Source organism: Tyto alba, unplaced genomic scaffold (genome assembly GCF_018691265.1).
Source record: "Tyto alba isolate M040663 unplaced genomic scaffold, T.alba_DEE_v4.0 Super-Scaffold_21, whole genome shotgun sequence".
NCBI lineage: Eukaryota > Metazoa > Chordata > Aves > Strigiformes > Tytonidae > Tyto > Tyto alba.
In genome coordinates this window covers 13,070,029-13,080,335 of record NW_024881295.1, presented here as the reverse complement: position 1 = coordinate 13,080,335, position 10,307 = coordinate 13,070,029, and positions in this window count along the sequence as shown.

Genomic DNA, 10,307 nt, shown 5'->3' with positions numbered 1-10,307 from the left:
GACATCTGGAGACCGTGATTTAGAAGTCATTACATTATCCTGGATTAGAAGGTATTTAAACATATAAGTGATCCAGCACAGATTTAGAAACCTGTCCTAAAATGTCAGGTGAAAACTCCCTGAATTGGTCTCTAGTTTGTCAAATTTGGTCACCAGTTGGTGATTCTGAAGTTAGTAGCTTTCTCAGTGGGTCACAGAGTGGAGACCTGGAACTGAAAAGCAAAAAGAAATAAAATATGTTCCAAGTGGCACTAAAGGCTTGGTTTCCTCTGTAATTTAGTGGACTGTGGTTAGTCTGCTTTAGCTTTGATCTGCTATGTAATTGTTCCTTCTCTATCACACGTGTGCTCCTGGGAGCTTCTGGTTCTTGGCAAGCTTGAAAATCAGGCAATTTATTTTGGTAACTAAGTATGGACATAGGAGCCCAGCTTCAGATATTTATTTTCCCTTCTGATAAATCACTGCTGGGTAGCTTCCTGCCAGCAGCACAAATGCCATGAAGGACTATACTGGAAATTAAGAGTTTTTAGCCAAAACAGGGCTTCACGACTATCATGTATTGCAATACTGATTTATATTTCTTTATGGATGAGATTCTTTAAGCATTATTGCATGCTCTGTATATTTAGAGAAGGAAATAGCTACAACGTTTCCATTCCAGAAAAACAGCTTTGTGGCCTACTCACTGCTGAAATCCATTAAGTGACTCTGCAGGGTGGAAAAAGAGGTTTTTTCTCTTTATGTTATGTATTTTACAGCTGTGTGATAGAGTACGAGTCTGTCTGTGTGGTCAAGGCCATCCACCTGTATTTTTGTCCTACATTTGTTTGTCTCAGCATCCCTTGTGGATATCATAAAGCACTTACTTCCAAATAACTGAAATTGTAAAAATATGCTATTCTTTCAGAAACACTTTGTCAGCTCTAGGGAGGTCATTGCCAAGATGAGAGCAAACGTGGCAGGGGCTTGTTCCTTCAGCTCCACCCAGCTTTGCACAAGTTTCCAGCACGCTTTTCAACTGTGCATCTCTTACTGGCTCAAGTCAGCTGGCTGATGCTGAAATTGCTGTTGCTGTAAGGTCAGCAAAGGCCTCGGGTTTTGTTTGTTGGTTTGGTTTTTGTTGTTTTTTTTTTTTTTTTTTATTGATTCTAACCTCTTTCCTGTTGTGTTCTTGCGTAACTGGAGCTCTTGACAAAACACGTGTTCCTAAGACTCCGCTCTCTGGGAAGTGCTTAGTTTGAAAAGAAAGTTGCCAAGTAGCAGTAACAGCATTTGTATTCTGGGCAAATATTCATTTAATGATTTTGGATTCAACCGTGCCTAAAGGCTTAAAGAAGCATTTTTACAACAGAAACAAACCATACCAAATACTCAGTAAGCCGTTCAAATGTCTGTGTCATTACTAAGACTTTCATTTCCACTGGGACATAATGCTGTGTTGGGTTTGTTTGTATGTTTGCAATGCTTGAAGTACGTGATAGGCTCCTGGCTTTCCTCTTCATTTGTTCTTACTTCTTAAACACAGTTGTTAAATGTTACAAAGACACACAGTTTTCTACAGATGCTGAAGCACACAGTGAATGGACCTTTTTGGTGAGCAAATCAGATTCTATGAATTACCTTCATTTGAGATTCCCAACAGATTTTGGTACATACATAATCTGTTAAAAATAATTAAAAAAAAAAAAAAATAAAAGTAATTCTTATGGTCCTGTTTAAAAGTTGTGTATGTTAAGGCTTGAAACACTTCTCATTTCCTTTTTAGATTTCCTAGTTCTATATTTCCTTCTATGCAAGGCAAGGTTGTCTTGTTAGACCTACATGTGGTATACATTTTTTTAAGCTTTGTGTTCTCTGTCAACTTTACCAGTCAGATATTACACTAGTAACCTGATCCCCATAAGGCTGATTCTTTCTGAAGACTAACAGAACACTGCAGAAATATTTAAGGGATGAGGCTGTAAACACAGGGGCTGTAGTTAGCATTGATTCCTTCACAGCAAAGCATTTGTCAAAGGCTTCTTGTGTCACTTATTTCTAATAGTATTTTCACTTTGAATAACCTAAAAAATATCTGACATAATGAATGAAGCACGTATCATTCCAAAACCATACTTATATTAAGTTTTGTGATGTCTATGGAAGTCATTGGGTTTTTACTCAAAACGTACTTATCCAGTACTTCCTGTCTTGGAAATAACTGCAGTGTCTTGGTATTGAAAAGCAATGAGAAACTATGACACCAAAGGAAGTGGCAAATTGTCTCACTCTTATTTTGTTCCTTTTATTCAACCCTGTGAAGACCTGTGAAATGCATTTATTTATAGATTCCTCTCTATCACCAGTGTAACCAAGCTTTCCTTCTACATCTAACTCTTTCATTCCTGGAAATCACAGTAAAAGTAGCTGATAATTTCTCATGTTTTTCTTGGAACATTTTCTTCCCTTTCTCTAGTTTCCTTAGGAACTGGCTATAAACAACTTATATATATATATATGCAGTATAGTAATACTGCACATGTACAGAATTGAATCACGTCTCTTTCAGCTCAGCAACTGAACAGGCTTGGGGGTTTGTTTTGTTTTGTTTTGTATCTTTTTTCCCAGTGACAATTGCTCCAAAACCAATTTTATCTTTCTTCCACTTACATTCATTCTTTTGTTTTGTGGTTCTAGCGGTCCCCTAGGAAGTGTCCATAACACCTAACATAGCTTTACTGGGTGAACATAGAATCTATAGTCTTTTCAGCTATATGGCTAAAACATTTCTACTCTTTTGGCACAATTGTCACTTGCACAAGCATTCCAGAATCAATTTGAAATCGCATACATTTAGATTTATCTTTTGTGTAATATGGTGTTGTCTATCCCATTAAGTTATCTCCCATAGAAAAGTGGAAGCATCTTCTGATCTCAGCCCTTTGGGTGGTTTCTAGTATTTTTAGCTATTTGCATGTCGCTGTGATGTTGTTACATACCATTGCCTTTCTTTCTTCTTGTCACCTGTAGCCTACAACCATGGCCTTTTCCACAGTTTATTGGTGGTATTCTCTTTTGTAAAGGTGTTCTGGTGTGAGCATTTCTATGGAACTAATATTGGTATGCTGAAAATCTGGCTTTCTCATTTCTCTCATGTTTCTTTTGTTTGACTTCATAGTGTTACTAGAATTGCTGTATATTCTGCTCATGACATAAACAGTGCTGCTGGTTTACATGATATTTTCACTAGTGGTCAACAAAATTTAAGAAATTGTTTCGTGGGATAGCTGAACTAATAAAACTTCTTTTTTTTTTTTTTTTTTTTTTCATAATCATGTAAATCACACTGAACAACTCTTGCTAAAATAATATATTATTTCTCTGCTTGTTTTTTGTTGCAACAGTCAATCTTTGTAAGTAGCGCTAGAAACAAAATCTGTCTATTATCAAGAAAGAATCAAGTATGTCCTTTCCTCTGCAAACTTTCTCCTTTCCTGTCAAGATTAGTAAAGGGACACATTGATGATAACAACTGCATCGTCCCATCTCCTACCACAAATATTAGGACATTTATTTGTTACTCTTGTGGCTTCTTTGATTGCAGTTTAATATTCCCACTTGGCTTTTACATAACTTCTCTAACACGGTGGCCATGTGGCAGGGAGCTCTGCTGTTGCAGCTTGCTGTGAAACACCAGCAGTCTTCGGGGCCTCTGGCATACTGCTGCTTACTCCTGTTTTCTGTTGAGCAGGGTTGCTTCATTTTTCTGTGCTTTTGCAATCCCCTCTGCAGTTGTCTTTGTTATAGGATCTATTTAAATGCCCTTCCCCCAGCACTTACTGAAGGAATTCTGAATTTCTTTTTCTGTCATTTCCTAAGATTCAGGATTACTTAATTTCTTTCAGTTTCCCAAGAGTTCTCTTGTCTTTCTTTCAAGCTTTTCCCAGCAGTCTGATCTCACTGAGATTTTCTTGTGTTCTTCTCAAGTATTCTCAAGTTATGAAAATAGTATCTGTTTCTTTCTCACAATGTTTTAGGAATCATAATGCATGGTGGCAAAGCTTCAAGAAGTTAATCTCTTCAATTTGCAAGTCTGCCATACGCCTTCTTGCCCTCTCTAAAACCTGAAACATTAAAAAGTTACAGTAGAATTTAATGTTTTCAGTGGCTTGGCTGATGGAAGGAACAAGAGCATGCTGAAGTGGCATGAGGAAACCAAAACAGAGTGCTTATCTGGAGAAATAAAGCAGCTGATCTAGACTTACAGAGGAGCACATATCTCTGTGTAGAAAATTAAATCACCAGCTACAGAAAGAGCAAAATGGAAATCCAGAAGCCAGTTGTAACTGAAGACAGTACAGGAGAGAGAGAAGAATGGTGTCACGTGGATATTAAACATAGAAAACGAGTGGGCAGGTAGAAAAAAAGAAGTGATAGCCAGAACAGACTGGAGGGAGGGAAGCCTCATTATTCACAGAACCAATCTGACTCCTCTGGGACCAGCTGGAGGTGCACAGTTTTGCAGAAATTATCACCGGAGACGACAGGTGCACAGCCAGTGTTGGAGAGAAGATGCAGCCTTTGGGGAAAAGGAAGAGCAGAAAAGTCATTCTGTCACAGCTTTTACCTGTTTCTGTGTTATGCTTGTCCTCTTTAGAAAGACTAGAAGTATAAATGGAGGGAGAGAACGGTCGAGATAAAGGCGCATACTGGGAGAGGCAAAGATGATGAGGAGGAAGTAGGGTTCAAGGCAGAATGGGTGTCAGCCTTCAGAGGTAGAAAAAGCTATTTGGGAAAGGGAGGCAAAATGAGAAAGTAAAAGCTAGTAGAAGCAGTGGAGCAGAGAGGCAGAAAGGAAATAGAGGGAAATAAAACTGATGTGCTAGGGAAAAACAGTACTTAAAATACCGAACAAACAGAATACAGTGCTATTTTTCTGTAAGATTTTTCTAGTGGTAAGGAAGTTGACTGGTGAGGTAACTGAATTAAAGAATTTAGGGAAGCTGATGCAGGAGACAACAATAATTCTTAAGTCAAAAAACACGCCAGAAGCTTTTGGGTATTTAATGACAAATAATGAAGGGGGGGGCGGGGAGGAGGGGAAACACACAGGGACTGCAGGGGTGCTAACTCTAAGTGAATAAATACTTCAGACAAGATATTTTAAATATACAGAAATCTGTAGAAAAGAAAAATGATATAAATATTGCTCAATAAAGAAAACTTAATTTCAGAAACCTGAAATTATAAGGATAAAAGGAAACTACTACAAATCAAACTGGGTTAACTTTTCCTACAAGCTGGGACAAACAGAAATAGCTGGAAAAAAGATATATATTAACAGAGGTATTTAACCAGGGAGCTACAGACTGTGTGTGAACCATGAACTACTAAATGCTGAATGAAAGATAACCCTGTTTTCTGTGAATATAACCCTGCCACACAGGGCTCCTGCATCCCCTGGAAAAGAGAGCTCCACAAATCATAAAAGGTTGAAAACCATTTGAATGACAATAGTAAATGAGAATATACCAAGTATGACAGAACTATATGAGCATAAAACTTAATGTACAGATTAGCAACTGAGATTATGCAAGAACTAGTGAGACAAATGATGGTGGGTTTCTGGTTGTAGCCGAGCGACCCGTTGCCTTAGAGGATGGAATGCTCTCCAATACAGCAACTATTGTCAGTAATACTTGGTGCCAGCAACTGGCTTACCGGAACATTTTTAGTTTCTCCTTCACAGCTACCTTTCTCTTTTGTATCTTTATTACTTTTACTTATATTTATGTTACCCTTTTTTTTGTATTAAAGATGCCTCTTTCATCACTAATGTAGAATTTTCTTTAATGCACCTTAAAAGCCTTACATGTGAGCACTAGCAGAGGTAAAAACAAAAGATGGCACAGAGAAATAACAGACTAGAAGAAGTGATAAGTGGAGAACACTGTGGAGCAGAAACTTAAAAAGTTCAAAGCAGATTAAATTCTCTAGAAATGGAGGATATGGTTGGAGGAGATTCAATCAAATAACACAATTTTTCTTTAAAAAGGAGATAGGACTGATGAAAAGGAAGATGAATTAAGGTAACTCTCTTTCTGAGTACTGCAGGACCAGAAGCACCAGATTGCAAATGAGAAATCCTGTGCTATAGAGATTTGAAAAAATTTTGTGCTCTTGGAAAGCCTGAAATATTTGAGACACAGTAGTTGTATAACTGAAACGAAAAAGTAATATTTCAAGATAGTTATAATCTTTGAAAGTACTGTCATTCACGTAATTTTCAAAATCAGATTGGAGATCAGAATGCTACAGGGATCAAGAGGCCCAAAACTCGGAAAAAGCCTTCCAGAAGAACACAGGTTTAGCTTAGTAACGACTGTGAGAATTAACTTGGCTGCAGAACAGAGCTAGATCTGATTACAAGTTTTGTAAGAGAAGTCTTTCAAAATGATGCTACAGAACCACATCACAAAATGAAGAAGCAGAATAGATCTGAAAATTCAGAGGTGAAGTCTAAGAAATGCAAACAACCAGAGCGAATTTTCAAGAAAATAATGGAAGAGACTGATTTGAAGAAAATGCACAGCTATATTCATAAGAAGCAAAAACATCTTGCAAAACCTTCCCATCAGTGACTACAAGTGTCTTTAAATAAATATTCTATATGGAGGGTTCTTTGTGGGAACTGTTCAAATGATAGTTATGTTTCAGATGGGATTTGTCTCCTCTGACTATAGCCAGCAGTTTATGATATAGGTCTCTACTTCTGCCTGGGGAAGAATCCCATTGTTGTTAACAGAGTGCTAGTCAACGTAGTCAGAACAAGTTTAAGGTGTGATTCAATTGGGAGGATACAGGTGCCTACATCAGAATAAGAACTGCACCATAGACTATATTGACTAGCCCACTGCTGCTGTAAAAGAGGTCTTGGGAGACACCTTCATTTTGTCAGAAAAGTCCAATCTCTGTGCCTGAAATACAATGAATATGAGCTGCACACAGTTTTGCAAGTAAAGTTTCAATAACTTTTTTTTTTTTCCAGTTATGTATCTATCCAGCATGAATAGGTAAAACTCATGTCATGCAGTGAAAAAAATATTCTTACTGTGAGTAAAATGTAAATCGGATGTAAAGGAAACAAATGTGAAAGAACAAAACTGTCTTACCACCCACTGGGAGAGCTGAAACTAAGGAAGAACAGGAGTTCATGAAGATAAAAGGAAAAAGATGTGCATAGGAAAGCTGAAGTACATGAAAATATAGCAAAATAGGAATAAAACTTCTAGTAAACAGCCCAGGCTAGAAAGGAAGTGCTAAGATGATAAAAGGTGAGTGCTGTTAACACATAACGAGTGTTGGAACAGATACTAGCTTGTATCTAAATATACTCAAGGAAAATTTAGATCAACAAGTTGAAAGGTAGCCTGGATTTGACTGTGATGTTGGGAAAACTACTAAAAATAGATTACTTTTCTTGCTATTCTGCTATAACACTATTAAAGACTATCACTGCTACACTGGTGATCCTATGTCTAGTCTATAAATACTGACATACATATTATACCAACTGCGGTAATTACAGAGAATGGATCATAATTTAATTATGTTAAATATCTTGTAAAAATAGTATCACTTAAAGCACTTCATTACCAAGATATCCATAACATAATGGTTTTATGGAAAATGTCATCAAGATTGCAACAAGGGTGTCTACAAAAATCTCAAGGGTGAAATACACTATTATTTCACCTTACTCTGAAAACAGACTATCAGCTTGTGAAAGTTTAATGAGGATAGCTTAAAATTCATTATATAGTTGCTATGATTAAATACACAGATACTGAAAATCCTTACTAGCCCCGTTAAGGGGGGAAAAAAAGAAAAAAAAAAAAAAAAAAAAAAGGGCATGGGAAATGCACATGAGAAAAGATCACAGAAGTGAAAGCCCTTGCAGCCACAGGGCTCTGTATATCTTACATAACACAAACCACAGGTGAAGTCCTTCCAGATATTGCACATGAAGTTTCTCTTTATTTGTTCCAGTGGTTACTGGACAAAGACAATTCTTAGTAGAAACACAGGTCATCTGCTTCTTTCAGAACAAAGAAATATTCTGCATCTCCTAGAGTTTGAAACAGAGCAGGTTTTTGAGGAGTTGGACAGCAGCAATGAAGAGAACTGTGTGAAGAAAAGCAGATGCTGAAGTCTACCAGATCCTGAAGAGATCTGTGAAGCAGAGGAGCCAGCTGAGAGACAAAGAATTTATTTGTGTTGCACTGTATATGATTTTCTTCTGGATGATTCAAATGAGAGGCTTATGAGAGTGAGAGGACAAGTGGGATATTGAGATCATTGTATTTCCCTCCACAAATCCTTTCTTTCCTAATATTATTTTAAACTAATCCTGGTAATAAACATGAATAAAAAATGTCATTTGACTGTTGTGTGAAAGTCACAGACAAGCATTGTTATGCTAGGCTTGGAGGGCTTCCTAAACAAAAAGGCTGTGAAATGGTGTGAAAAGGAAGAAAAGAAAGTTCCAGCAAAGCAGTTCTTGATCTTGAGGGTTCAATCTTTTTTGGGGTATTGAATATTACACAATCAGTAAAAGAAACATGAAGGTCCCGATTATGGCATCCATCATGTCAGGATGGAAGACTGGGCAAGAAGCTCATCATGGTATATGCATGACATGGACAGCAAGGTAAACAAGTCTCTGAAAAGAGACTTGTTACAAAAAGAGTGTTCTCTGTTCAAAATTGCACCAAATGGTCAAGATGATTCTGACAAGATAATGCTGGTTTGGAGAGATATAAGCCCTTTCGGTTTTCTGGTGTTGCCTGCCAAAGAAAAGCAACTCTCATGCTCTGGCTTTGGAGTTTGTTTTATATTAGTCTGTCAGGATTTTTAAAAGAAATCGGCCTCATATGAGTATTCACTGTCCCAAAGACAACAAAATTTTCACACAACTTATCTAGACCTGGAAATCATTTATTACAGCTGAAAAAAGGTTTTGAAATGAGTAAAACTGCTTTTTCTATCAAGCACAGATTGAAAAACTTCTTAAACTGTGAAATAACACTTTGTTTCTACTGCCTGAATAAAAGCAGGCTTTACTTCTGTATCGCACAGCCTGTGAAAACAGTTTAGTAGGATATCTCCTACTGATGACAGGGAGGCTAATGACCCAGTGCTTGTTCAGTCAGATTGATGCTTTACACTAACCCAGAAGAGGACTGCTGTGCCACTTGTACCAATGACCCTTAGAAAAACTTGCAGCCTTCAGAGCTACTGGACAGCAGTCCTGAACTCTTATCATGCTCTTTATTTAGAGCAAAGGAGAGGCTCCATTCTACCAACAGAGCCATCTGCAGACGCTGTGTTAGACAGCTTTTTTCCTCTTTCTTATTTCCTCTGACCTAGGCTAATTGTTCTTTCAGTTACACAGAGATACCCTGACTCCAGAGAACGTCAATCAGTGTATTTGTTGATTTTCCCCTCACTCTGTCATTGAGGAATGTAGTCTAAAAGGAGTGGTTCTTCTCTTCCCACCCCCTGTGTTGGATCTAGTTATCAAGTGACCTCAGGACAAGTTGGGTCAGCTTATTGATCTGATGGGAAACAAATTCTCTGAGAGGATTTGTGATTTATTCTCTGCCATATCTGCAAAATGATCTAGTTCACTATGGGCGCAATATTGGTACAGAGGCAAGAAAACCTCACGTTTAGGGATGGGGCAAAAAGGAACCCACCCTCCAGAAGCAGCTCCCTCCTAAGAATGTGTAACATAAAACTGCACCACCTGTAACGTAAAACTGCGCCACCCGCATCAGTCTTCTCTTGCCATGTTAAGTGCTATAATGTCTTGCTAGTTAAACAGCATAAAAAATGTAAAGTCAAGACTCCATGAAATAACCTCATCCAATTTGATTCATATTGACAGAATAAACAGAATCAACACTGACAAACACAATTCTGTGAAGAGGTTTTAGGTGGAGCATCAGGACTGCAACCCTCTCCTTGCTTCAGAGGCTGCTGGCTTTGTCAGATGTTATGCTTACATGTAGTCTTTTTTCTTTGGCTCATCGTACGCTCATTGTCACTTTATACCTGTTGGGTGAGGTGTGGGCGGATTTTTCTGACTCTTATTCAGTGAATGTTGTCCCAATGCTGGTTTTTAATTAATCCCATCTAAAGGGATTCATTGTTTTGTGGGCAGGGTTCTTTTGCCTTGGGAATTTTAAATATTTTGATTATGAATACATTATTGAGCCCAAATTATTTTTCTTTAAACATCAATAAACTTACTGCTCCCTTGGTAC